This window comes from Symphalangus syndactylus, chromosome 2 (assembly GCF_028878055.3).
Source record: "Symphalangus syndactylus isolate Jambi chromosome 2, NHGRI_mSymSyn1-v2.1_pri, whole genome shotgun sequence".
Taxonomy (NCBI): domain Eukaryota; kingdom Metazoa; phylum Chordata; class Mammalia; order Primates; family Hylobatidae; genus Symphalangus; species Symphalangus syndactylus.
This window is the reverse complement of record NC_072424.2, coordinates 86,649,749-86,663,136: the sequence shown is the minus strand read 5'-3', so window position 1 is coordinate 86,663,136 and position 13,388 is coordinate 86,649,749.

Sequence of the window (13,388 nt, the reverse complement as noted above, 5' to 3'; positions counted from 1 at the left end):
CAGCATGGAAAGGTACTTTCTAGGCTACTGAAGGTGTCAAGCTATGCTCTTTATTTCCTCCTCTCACTTATCCCAGAGTATTTGCTGCATGGGGCTACAGGGATCAAGAGGAACTGAAGAATCTTTGCATTCACTTGAAAATGCCTTCTGCATTTCTGGATTTTGAATTAAAGCAAGAATTATATAGGCAGGAGATTGGGTAATGATACAATCTTATGCAGTCTCAGATGCAAAAATTGTAACAGAATGATGAACTCATAGACGCTTTTTATCCACAGACTCTACTAGTAGATTTTACAGTTTATATCACAGTTTCTATCACATACACCTCTTATTTAATATCTATAGCTCATCTTAATTTACCTATTAGATATACTCTTGAAAAGATACAGGTTAAATAAATACTTCTTTAATGTTCACAATTCCCCCCACTCCCCCCGCCAACCCAGTGATTTTTATGACTACAACTGAGCTGTGACTCACAGGGGGAAAAAATACTTCTGGCATGGAATGAAAATTGCCAATTTAGAATTCTAATATTCACTTCAAGACACTTTCTGCTTTTGTCAATATAGAATCTTGGTGCTTTAATTATATATATCACACAATGTAGTGTGAGGAGTTCATCAAATTGACAGCCTATGCAATCTTTGCATACAAATTTAAAGGCACAAATACATTAGAATGCAACTTGCTGGAAATTTACAATTCAATGAAAATTAACTAACTTCATGGAACTGGATAGACATGAGACTGTGGAATTGTCCTAAAACTTATCAGCTAAAATGTTTATGTAAATCCTGTCTTTTTGGGGCCTCAGCTGTGACCTGTACACCTAAGTATTACTTTACCTTTAAGTACGTTATCCCGTATCACCCCTGCCACCCCAGGCCATGTGCTCCACCAAGCTGCCAAGCTGTTGACAGGAATGCTAATTAATGAGGGTCCATTTAATTACCAGTAGATTACAGAGTCTCTAAGGACCTTGCATTTCACTGGAAGGGAGGAGGTTCTAGTTTTCAGGGAGTATGTCAGTGTCAGTAGGATTGTAACTATGAATTACTTCATCTTGAACACCTCTTGGATGTTAAAACAAACCAACTAAGACAATCAGAAACCCAATATTCTTTGTCCAACTCACCTATAAGACATTACTAAGTGAGCATGCCTGTATCTTTTGGAAGCTTTTGCCTGCAAATAACAGAATATTCCACCAAAAGTAGCTTACACACCAAGGACATTTACTGTTTTGTTTAACAATCACTGGAACTGGGCTGCTTCAGGATTGGCCCTACAGCTCAGGGACCAAGGAAGATCAGTCAAGTCTCCCCAGATGGTCACAAGATGGCGGTGGCCGCACTGAGCTGGAAAGGGGAAGGGCCCTCTCTATGTATATCTCTACACTGAGAAGGAAAACATTTCCCAGAAGCCCCTTGGTCACCTTGTCCTTACATCTCATTGGCCAGGCTGTGTCACATGGCCACATACCAGGCCCTAGCAGAGATGGATGGGGCTACCATTACTGTGACTGATTTCAATCCATCAAAGTTCATCCCTCGGGTTTTGGGGGGAGGAGCCCACTTTGAGCCCTTTGCTGCCACAATCTGAAGCAACCTGGATCTCTGTTCAGCAGGAAGGAGGGGCAGCAGCTGTTGGATAGATCTGGAAGACCGCCACAGTGGTGGGTGACAGGTCTCTCCAGTCTGAATGGGCAACTGTCACAATCTCTTGATTCTCTAATAGAGAGTCGTCCTGAGAATCGAGAGATTGTGGCAGTTGCTTGTCCCACCTGGAGAGAGCTGGAGGTGTAACACAAGGCAGGGTGCTCTATCTTGGTGCTAACTCTCAGGTGAGGCCTTGTCCCTGGTCTCACTGCGGCTCCATCCTGGCTGCACAGTGGAGTCACCTAGAGAGCTTCAGCACCATCTCAGCCCAGAACCCACCTAGATGAACTGATTCGGTGCCTGGGGTAGGTGGGAGTATGGGAGAGTGGAGCCAGCCTTTTAGAGCTGCTGACATGACTGTGGTGTGCACAGCCAGCCTGGAGAACCTCAGCACTGGTGAAGCCAGATCTCCCCTGCCTGAGAACCTCAGCCACAGCCCAGCAGGAGGCAGAGCTGTCTGAAGAATCCCTGGCTTTCAGAACAGAAGGGATGGAGAGGAACCTAATTTATGCATGACCCAGAGATGAAAAACCCATGACACAGATTCATGGTGCTCTCCAAGACGTGTACCCGCCTATGTCCACCCCCACCAACCCCCATCACCAGGCCATCTTGGGCACTTTTTGCATCTCATCTCCAACTGGCCCCTCTGACCCCGCTCCACTCCCTTCCTGCTCCAAGAGTGTGTTCACTCTACACTCAACAACCAAAGTGAGTGTCATAAACCACAGTTCTGGATATGCCCTCCCACCCCCTCTGCCCAGGAGCTCTCAATGTCTGCCCACTGACCACCAAGTCAAGTCTCAGATCCTGCGTGATCTGCATGACAGCCTGTAGTTCTCTGTTATTCTGAGAACTAGGAGTTACTTGGGGGTTAGATGTCATAGGCTCTGTGCTAAGTGCTTTGCTCACTTTAAATCAGTTCTCTTCCAACCCTAAAATACTACTATTATCCTCATTCTACATGCATAGAAATTGAGGTTTTGTTTCTTCGCTTACCCAGGTCGTCATACAGGTGGTGAAAGTGGTGGATCTAGGATTCAAGCCCAGTTTGTCTGGTGTATTAGGGTTCTCTAGAGGGACAGAACTAATGGAATATATATATATATATATAAAGGAGAGTTTATTAAGTGTTAATTCACATGATCACAAGGTCCCACAATAGGCCGTCTGCAGGCTGAGGAGAAAGGAGAGCCAGTCCGAGTTCCAAAACTGAACTTGGAGTCCGATGTTCGAGGGCAGGAAGCATCCAGCACAGAAGAAAGATGTAGGCTGAGAGCCTAGGCCAGTCTCTCCTTTTCACATTTTTCTGCCTGCTTATATTCTAGCCACGCTGGCAGCTGATTAGATTGTGCCCACCCAGATTAAGGGTGGGTCTGCCTTTCCCAGCCCACTGACTCAAATGTTAATCTCCTTTGGCAACACCCTCACAGATACACCCAGGATCAATATTTTGCATCTTTCAATCCAATCAAGTTGACGCTCAGTATTAACCATCACATTGGACTTAGGAGGCCATGTTCCTATAGACACTACATGTTCAGCCAAACCAGACTGCTGCCATTCCCTGATCACCCGCTGTATCTCACCACCTCTGTGCCTTGGCTTTGAATGGTCCCTGCCACAGGATACTCAGCAAGCATGTCTACTCAGCACTGGGCACCCATCGGAAAGGACTGCAAAGAGGAATTCACCTTGAAGGAGTCCACAGGAGAGAGAAAGATCAATTGGTCAAGTTCATGGTGGATCCAGTCAGCACCCACCCTTTATGGCTTTATGTAGCAATGCCCCATGGCCCAGGAGGAGCAGCAGAAATTGTGTTTATGGGGATGACCAGGGCTGGGGATGGCCAGAGAACAAAGTCTAAAGGGGCAGGCGACAGGCCTAGGCTGGATGGGGAAGTAAAGGGAGAAGGAGGAATGGTCTGCAGGGTTAGGGAGAGGCTGGAGGACTGAGGTCACTGACGGGAAAAGAGCAGATGAGGCAATTTGAGGAAGGAAAGTCAGGAGATCTTATTAATTCAAATGCTGCCTCTCACTAAAGTGCTTTGCTCACTAAATCAGTTCCTCTTCCAACCCTAAAGTACTACTATTATCCTCATTCTACATGCATAGAAATTGAGGTTTTGTTTCTTTGCTTGCACAGGTCATACAGGCACACACCCTCAGCTGTGTGTCTGTGGTCACGTCACTTAATAGCTGCAGCTGTCTTTTCTTTGAGATGTGGAAGTTGAACCAAATGACCCTTAAGATACTGCTGAGCTCTGGGATTCCACGGGAGGAGGTTGTTGTCAGGGGGCTGAGGGTTAGAGATTTTGGAGGTGGCTCAGATGGGAGAGCCAGACGATGAGGTCCAAGAAGTAGCCTGGCTGGTTACTGTCCTGGAGAAAGTCGGGGTGGTCAGAGGTCCCAAGAGGCCAGATGAGGCACTGACAGAGAGGGGATAGGAGGAGAGAAAGCCTGAACTGTCAGTAGTTGGTACCTCAAGCCCCTTGTGCTATGCTAACAACACCTGTGTACATAATGACCTGTATGTGCCACCCCACAGAGAAGGCGGTGACCCCCAGGGATTGTGGCTCTGGGAGGGACATGCCTCCTGGTTCTCTTGGGTGATGACAGCAGTGAGCTTCCCTTAGAAGGACCCCCTAGACAGTCTGGGGACCTATGGGCTAAAAGGAGGTCCCCCAGGACACTTATTTTTTTTCTCTCCTTAGTGCGCTCAAATTCAGTTTAAAAAAAAAAAAACCAACAACGATGTACTTATGTGCTATTAAGTTACTAGCCCAAGAATGCATTATTTTGGCAATATGACAAGAAGGACAATTTAAATAGAGAAAAAGAAAAGTTTGATTTAACTGTGATCATTCAAGGAAATGTGGAGTCCGGCTTCAGGTTTAAGTATTCAAGGAATCCTAGCAGGTTCCAAATCTAGCTGAATGTATCTGGGCTTCTAATAGCAGGAACTTTAAAAGCTAAAGATGTTAAGCACACATCTTCATTGACATGAGAATAGTCACACAAGTCTTTATGTTATTAGATAGAAGATATTACATAAATAGGATCTACAAATTTATCTACCAAGAATGCAGAAGTAGGCCAGGCGTGGTGGCTCACGCCTATAATCCTAGCACTTTGGGAGGCCGAGGTGAGTGGATCACGAGGTCAGGAGATCGAGACCATCCTGGCTAACAGGGTGAAACCCTGTCTCTACTAAAAATACAAAAAATTAGCCGGGTGTGGTGGCGGGGGCCTGTAGTCCCAGCTACTTGGGAGGCTGAGGCAGGAGAATGGTGTGAACCCAGGAGGCAGAGCTTGCAGTGAGCCGAGTTCGCACCACTGCACTCCAGCCTGGGCGACAGAGCGAGACTCCGTCTCAAAACAAAAACAAAAATGCAGAAGTAATAGCCACAAAGAAAATGTCATGATAATCATTGTGTACTTGTAAAGCACTTTTCCTTATCAGAGCACAAAATGTTTCATATTTCATAGAACTAAACACACACACACCCCTATACACACACAGCACATATCAAACAAGGGAAATCTGAATATGGTGATGGATTCTATTGATCAATATCCTGGCTATGATATTGCACTATAGTTGGGCAAGATGTTGCCATTGGAGAAACTGGGCAAATGGTACATAGGACCTCTTAGAATTTCTCTATGTTATTTCTTACAACTGCACGTGCCTCTGCAATTATCTCAAAATAAAAAGTTTAAAATAAACCTCTTCAATCTCTTGCTTACTATTTCATCTCTGTAAGGCTTATAGGTGAAAAGTTAAAATGCAGAGGAAATATCATTCTGGAAATAAATAGGATGATTATTCCACAATGCAGTGTGGATAAAACAATTTCCCTCTGAAACTTGAAAACCAATAGCTTGGCTTAACTGCCCAGGAAAAGTGAATTTCAGCGCTGAAAGTCATTCGGTGAAATTATTCTTTCTGGTTGTTTTGTTTTGTTTTGTTTTGTTTTTTAAAGTTCACACCCAGAGTGTTAAAATGAAGGGTGGTGTGTCGATCACCATTCTTATTAGGGTATGGAAAGCAACAAATGTTTCTGTTTTCATTTGATTTTGAGAGCTCAAACTCAAAGGCAGTTCTTGGCCTCGCTGGCAGTATCCACAGCAGCTCATTTTCTACCAGGAGTGGAGAGCCCTGGCTCTGCTAGGACCCTGCTGCGCTCTGTCCACTGGCTGCGGCTGCTCATGCCTTCCACTGATCCTACCTTCCCCGGCCCTCTAATTAGGCGGCAGGGTCCCACACCCCACCCCCACCACTTCCCCACCACGTGATGCGCCACCTCCCACTGCAGCCTTGCACCCCACCAGGCTTTGCACTAAAAAACATTGTGATTGCATTTTGTACCAGCTGGTCTCCTAGAGCAGCTTCAGACAGAGCCCCCTGTGGGTCTCCTGCAAGGAGCCACCCTGAGGTCATGTCTGCAACGAGGAAAGCCCATCCCAAATGGAACAGCATCATTTCATGTTCGCCAAGCACTTGGTAAAGGAGGTCCTTTGCAGAGATACAGGCCTTGCTTTCAAGAAGCTTACCAAGAAAAAAGATTAATGATGCCTCTGCAGGAAGTTTTCAAAGCTATCCCAAACTGTCTCTTTTTCAGTTAGTGGTGGTTTGTTTTTTTCCACTATGTATTACACTTCTTGTCCATCTGGGTCACGGAGTGGGGAACTCCAAGAAGAGAATGGAAGGCCGGGCGCGGTGGCTCCCGCTTGTAATCCGAGCACTTTGGGAGGCCGAGGCGGGCGGATCACGAGGTCAGGAGGTCGAGACCACGGTGAAACCCCGTCTCTACTAAAAATACAAAAAAAAAAAAAAATTAGCCGGGCGTGGTGGCGGACGCCTGTAGTCCCAGCTACTCGGAGAGGCTGAGGCAGGAGAATGGCGTGAACCCGGGAGGCGGAGCTTGCAGTGAGCCGAGATCGCGCCACTGCACTCCAGCCTGGGTGACAGAGCGAGACTCCGTCTCAAAAAAAAAAAAAAAAAAAAAAAAGAAGAGAATGGAGATGCTAAACTGTATGGAGGTGAGCACCCAGAGAGCAGAGATCTTGTCTGCTCTTGCACACCTTTGGGTGCCCTCCACACAAGAATGGCAGCTGGAACATATGGATGTTCTGTGGAATAAGCGACCAAACGAACGTGAACTTGAGGATATGCTATGCAGGGTGAGAGTGTCCTCAAGTGTAACGCTTATCTGCCGGGATGCAGTTCCACCACCAGTCACCTCCCCAGACCCCTCTCGCCTTCCCCTCCCCAGGCTGCCAGTCATTTCTGGGAGTGCCTGTGGCGGTGCCACCTCACCTGTGCACAGGAACAAGCCGGCTTCTCCCTCCCATTCCCACCTTCTCAAGGGCCCCTCACTACCGCAGCTGCAAGTGCCTTTTCTTGGGCAGGGCGTGGCTCTGCTGTCCTTCCCCTAGGGCACTCTGAGGTGGGAGCGGCAGGGTGGGCTCTCTGGATCCAAGCCTCCCTTGTCTCTGGGCCCAGCCTCACTGTGTCCGCCCAGACTCTCACAGGGACGGTCACAAACAGAGCGCCCTCAGCCTCCCTCGCACACCTCCCTCACTCAGGCCTGGCCAAGGGACAGACCTCTGCTGGCCCCTTCACTTCTGGTCTCTCCATTTCTTCCTCTGGCACCAAGAAACTCCTTCCTTTTGCAGGCACCTGTAGGGGTCACCAGCCTCCCAGATGTAAAGGCAGCAAGGCCCAGTGTGAACGATTGGGAAGGAGCTCCCGGCTAAGGACCCGGAGTCTGGTGAAGTCTCACACCAGTGCTCACACGGCTGCTCCTCCTAACCACTTGTGATGGGGGGAGAAATCGTGGGAGCTCGTGGCCCCAGTTTCTGGGTCTGTGAAATAAGTGGATCTATGTGGTACGGAGAGATATTTGAGAGAAGAAAGTGAAGACAAGGGGTGCAGGAAGGAAGCAGAGGGGTGGGGAAATCAGTTTAGCCAAGAAAGGCTTGCAAGGGAGTGATACCCTGGCATGGGGAGGACACAGCCCACCCTCAACACCAAAGAGGGCAGCCTCTGTGTAAGTACAGAAGTAAAAGGCTCCTCTCCTCTCTGCAGCTGGTCACACTCCTAGCCCAGGTTGTAGAGAGAAAAGGTGCTAGCATTACTCATTATCTTCTACTGGCATTAATGCTGTAATAAAATGCAACATGTGGGTTTCTGCGTTTTTTTCAAGCTTTAACCACAGAATTGGGACTTAGATGCACTTGCACTGTGGCGAAATGAAACTGAATTTGGAGTCATCCTTCACAGCTTCTGGACAGATGTCACAGGCAAAGTTGTCAGGGTCTCAAAATTTGAAAAGGGATCTTGAGTTCTCTTCTTTTGCCTCCTCCTTTTCTCTCTCTTTTCCTTGTTCCTTCCTGCCTTCCTGTCTGCCTTTCTGTCTCCTTTTTCTGTTTCTCTGTTTCTTCTTTCTTTCTCCCCTCCCCCAGTCCTCTCCTCCCCTCTCCCTGCCCTTCCTTAACCACAAATATAACCAACCCCAAACCACTGACTTTCTGTTCTGCTCATTCATCCTTACGGGTTTTCTTGGTTACATAAGCTCTCCAGTTTTGGCATATTTGGGAATCATTTATTTCATTATATAGTAAGACCTCGGTGGCCCAAGGGACATTTTTTTCCCTGCCCCTTCCCAGTTCCATTTACGTGAGGCCCCAGTGAGATTTCTGAAAGAAAATGATAGATGGCCCCGGGACTGATGTTACGGCCTCGGGAGACCTGACACAGAAGGTTTCTGTTCTGGGGAATACACATCAGTGGTGGAGGAGACCTTTTAACAAATTGTAAACTTTTCATCTCTTTATTAAGATGGAATTAACATAACATAAAATTAACCATTTTAAAGTACACTGTTCTGTGGCATTTAGTACATTCACAATGCTGTAAAACCACTATCTCTATTTAGTTCCGAAACACTTTCATCACCCCTGAAGGACTCATTAAGCAGCCACTTCCAATTTCTCCTTCCCCTCAGCCCCTGGCAACCATTAATCTGCTTTCTGTCTGTCTAGATTTACCTATTCTGAACATTCTGTATAAATGGAATCATATAATACTTGGCCTTTCGGGTCTGGCTTCTGTCGCCCAGGCTGGAGTGCAGTGGCACGATCTCGGCTCACTGCAATCTCCACCTCCCGGGTTCAGGCCATTCTCCTGCCTCAGCCTCCCCAGTAGCTCGGATTACAGGCACCCGCCACTGTGCCCGGCTAATTTTTTGTATTTTTAGTAGAAACGGGGTTTCACCATGTTAGCCAAGATGGTCTCGATCTCCTGACCTCGTGATCCGCCCGCCTCGGCCTCCCAAAGTGCTGGGATTACAGACGTGAGCCACCGTGCCTGGCTGGCTTCTTTTATTTAGTATAATGTTTTCAAGGCTTATCCATGTTACAGCATGTATCAGTACTCCCTTTGTCTTTTTAGGGCTGAGTAATGCTCTTTTCTACAGATATACCACATTTTGCTTATCCATTCATCAGCTGATGGAGCATTCAGATTGTTTAACCTTTTAGCTATTATGAATAGTACTGCTATTTGTGTACAGGTTTTTGTGTGGACAAAGTTTTTATTCCATCCAAGAGTTACTGGGTCATATAGTAATTCTGTTTAAAATTTTGAGGAACCATCAAACTGTCTTCCACAGTCGCTGCACCATTTTACATTCCTATCAGCAATGTATGAAGATTCCCATTTCTCCCAATTCTAGCCAATACTTGCTATTGTCTGTGTTTTTAATTACAGTCCTAGTCCTTCTAGTGAGTGTCAAGTATTTCAATGTGGTTTCAGTTTGCATTTCACTAGTGACTACTAATATTGAGTATTTTTTTTTTTTTTTTTTTTTGAGACCAGGTCTCCATATGTTGCTCAGGCTGGAATGCAGTAGTGAGATTATAGCTCACTCCAGGCTTGAACTCCTGGACCCAAGTGATCCTCCTGCCTCAGCTCCTGAGTAACTGGGACTACAGGCACATACCACCATGTCCAGCTCTGGGCATCTTTTCAAGTGTGTGTTGGTCATTTGCATATCTTCTTGGAAAAATATCAATTCAAGTCCTTTGGCCACTTTTAAACTGGGTTGTCTTTTTGTTGGGGAGTCATAGACTTCTTAAATATTCTGGATATTAGACCCTTTCATATATGATTTGTAAACGTTTTCTCCCATTCTGTAGTTTTTATTTTCTTGACAGTGTCCTTTGATGCACAAAAGAGTTTTTAATTTTGATGAAGTCTAATGTATCTCTTTTTTTCGATGTGTTGCTTGTGCTTTTGGTGTCTTATCTAAGAATCCATTGCCAAATCCATGGTTGTGAAGATTTTCTCCTGTTTGTTCTAAGTTTTAGCTCTTACATTTAAGTCTTTGATTCGTTTTGAGTTAATTCGTATGTATGGTGGGGTTAGTGGCCAAACATCATTGTCTTGCATGTGATTATCCAGTTGTCCCAGCTGTTGAAGAGAGAAGAAACTTTTTTAAGGCAACAATATGTTATGTCACTTAAATGTCCTTCAATGATGCAGGGCCAGGGTTGCCGGAGTGGAGTTTTTTGGGAAAAGGGGCAGTAAGATCCTGAGGGTTTGAGCTGATAAGACAGTGGTTGCTGTGATGTGCTGAGGAAACAAAGCCCAGAACAGCTTCAGCAGCCACCTGAGGCATAGCAGGACAGTGGGGACAGTGATGAGAGGAGAAGTGGCTCTTGGCAGCAACAAGGTCAAACTGTGCTGAGGCAGCAGCAATGGTGTCTGCAGCCACCAGGGGGCAGAGCAAAGGTGGGTACCAAGCAGGAGTGCATTAAATGGCCACCACGGTGCACCGTGTAGGCAGAGGGCCCTCTGCTAGGACAAGAAAAGGATTTAGAGGACATGGGTTTCAGCATTTCCATTGTTGGGTGCTTGAAGCCAAAAATTATTTTTGTTACTTATTTCTTGTCCTCCCCGGGGATGGCACGGCCTGGAAAAGCAAGAATTACGATTAATTTCCCTTTTCAAAATGTGGTTCAAAAAAGAACATTCTGTTTTTCAGGACCCTGGCTTTCTGTGAGAAAGCCTATCCTAGCATTCAAAATTAAGTTATGTTTGCCAAAATGTAAATTTCTTTCAACCGCTATTTGTTTTAAAGTCACTGCTTACATTTGTAGCAGATAAAATAATAGGGAAAAGGAGGAATAATTTATCTAAAAAATAGCAATTCTATTTTTGGGAAGGGATGTCACAGATAACTGCTATAGTTCTGTAATATTAATCTATTTCAGATTTTTCAAATGTCAAGAACACAGTTTACATTTACTGCCACAAATTTGGTGAACATTCTTCATTATGCACTAAGCAGAAAATTTGAAAGTAAATGTTCAGCAATGTTCAGACAAATGAAGAAATCCCCTCCCCCAGGCCATCTTTTGACATAACTGGGACAATCCAATATAACAACCCTCTAAAAGGATTAATTCTGCCTAAAACCAGCTCCTGAAGAAAACCACATGGCACTTTCTGAAATGTTCTTGATAATGTGCACATCTTTATCACAGTTACAACCCATGAGCCTGGTGCTCACTCTGTGTCTTTGAAGATTCTATGACAATGCTGAATGAGGGCATATTTACAATCACAAGAAAACATCAATAATATTAAAATCTACAGAATAAAATAGCATTAAGTTTCCATTTTGCTTCTATTAAATATTAGAAAATACCCATTGCTGGTGATGGTGTAGTGAAACTCGTCCACACCTACATTGCCAATAGCAATGCAAAAACCATTAGAAATATTTATATGATTCAGTGATTTGCATTATCCAAAAGAAGAATAATCTTTTACACCTGTTTAATACAAAGTTAATATAAGAACATTTGCAAGCCAGAAGCCTCTTGACCATCTAGTGAGGGTGGTAGTGGTTAGGTAAAATATATTGTAACTGTTTAATGAATATAAGGGTAAAGTAGAGGCATTGAGATATACAAATGACACAATGTTCAGAGGCACAAATAGTTCTGTTGAGGCAGGGGGAGAAGCAGAATTGTAAGTGCAGTTTTTCCTTCTGTTATTTAAAGTATCATTCATGTTGCCACAATGTTTTCTGTTTGATAAAAATGTTAAATTAACTGCAGGGTAGGTACATTACCTTTTGGTTATATGTAAGAGGATACAAAGTTAAGCATACATAGCATTTCATGTTTTTAAAATTTTTTTTACTTCAGTAGTTTTTAGAGTACAAGTGGTTTTTGGTTACATGGATGAATTGTATAGTGGTGAAGTCTGAGATTTTGGGGCAACCTTCACCTGAGTAGTGTACGTTCTACCCAATATATCTTTTTTTTTTTTTTTTTTTTTGAGACAGAGTCTCGCTCAGTCGCCCAGGCTGGAGTGCAGTGGCGCAATCTCAGCTCACTGCAAGCTCTGCCTCTTGGGTTCCTGCCATCCTCCTGCCTCAGCCTCCCGAGTAGCTGGGACTACAGGCGCCCGCCACCACGCCCGGCTAATTTTTTGTATTTTTAGTAGAGACGGGGTTTCACCGTGTTAGCCACGATGGTCTCGATCTCCTGACCTCGTGATCCACCCGCCTCGGCCTCTGAAAGTGCTGGGATTACAGGCGCGATCCCTCAGCACCCCCCACCCACCCCGAAGCCCATTATATCACTCTGTAGCATTTTGTTTTTAAAAACGTTTACATTTATGCTTGGGTTGGCTTGGTTGGACTGGTCTATGATTACTTCCACGCTGTATTAAGTTATATACCTATCCATTAGGCCGGGGCAGGGAGGAACCCTCAGGGTGTCAAGCTATTCGGAGCAAAGCTCAAGGGGAGAGACTGGGCAGACTTCCAGGGAAAGCTTGGTGAGGGGGCATCACAACGAAGACAGTGGCAGAAAGGAAGCCGACTTTGGCATCAGGGTATAACTTCTGGGGCATCTTCATACTTTATCGTCTGTGAGTGCTACACTGTGGTGCTCCACAGAGCGTACAGCCCCTTGGTGTTTTGCAGTGCCAAGTACCTACTGATCCCCCTACTGTAGTAGACACAGTTTTGCCTACTTGTTCCTTGCAGAATTCCTGGTAATGAACGACAAAACCCACTCAAGTTAGTTTAGGCCAGAAAGGAATTTTTTCAGAAACACAGGGAGCTCATAGAATTTCCAGGAGGGCTGGAAAATAAAGGCTTGAAGGCTACATAACCTGGAACAATACCCAAATTATCCTACCAAGCTGCTCCAGCGGAGGCCTGCATCTGCTGCCGCCTACAGCGCAGATGCTATGCACAGGATGCTACCACTCAGCTGTCTCCGAAAACTTGACTGTCTTTCTGCAATGCTCCTCCACCTTCACTGGAACATGGATTCTGCCTGGCACCTGAATCCATACTTTTCTCAGTTCTGAATTCAGGCATTACGCAGGTGTGTCTGATTGGAGGAGTCCAGGTAACATACCTGTACCCAAACACACCTGCCGACTGGGAAGATGAATTCTGTTTTCCTCTTTGGTGGGCAGGACTCATCAAGTGGGAAATTTCTCAAATATAGTCAGCCACGAATGTGACAAATGTCCGCTATTTGCTAACAAAATCTTACCTAACTTTGTCCAGCTGTCTATTTTACTCTTTGTGGCCATGAGCTTTGGGGAAGATTGCCCCCTTCCCAGCTACTCTGATTAAGCCAGTTGTGGACATTCCATTTCCTTGATGTTACTTCACAGAAGAGGCAT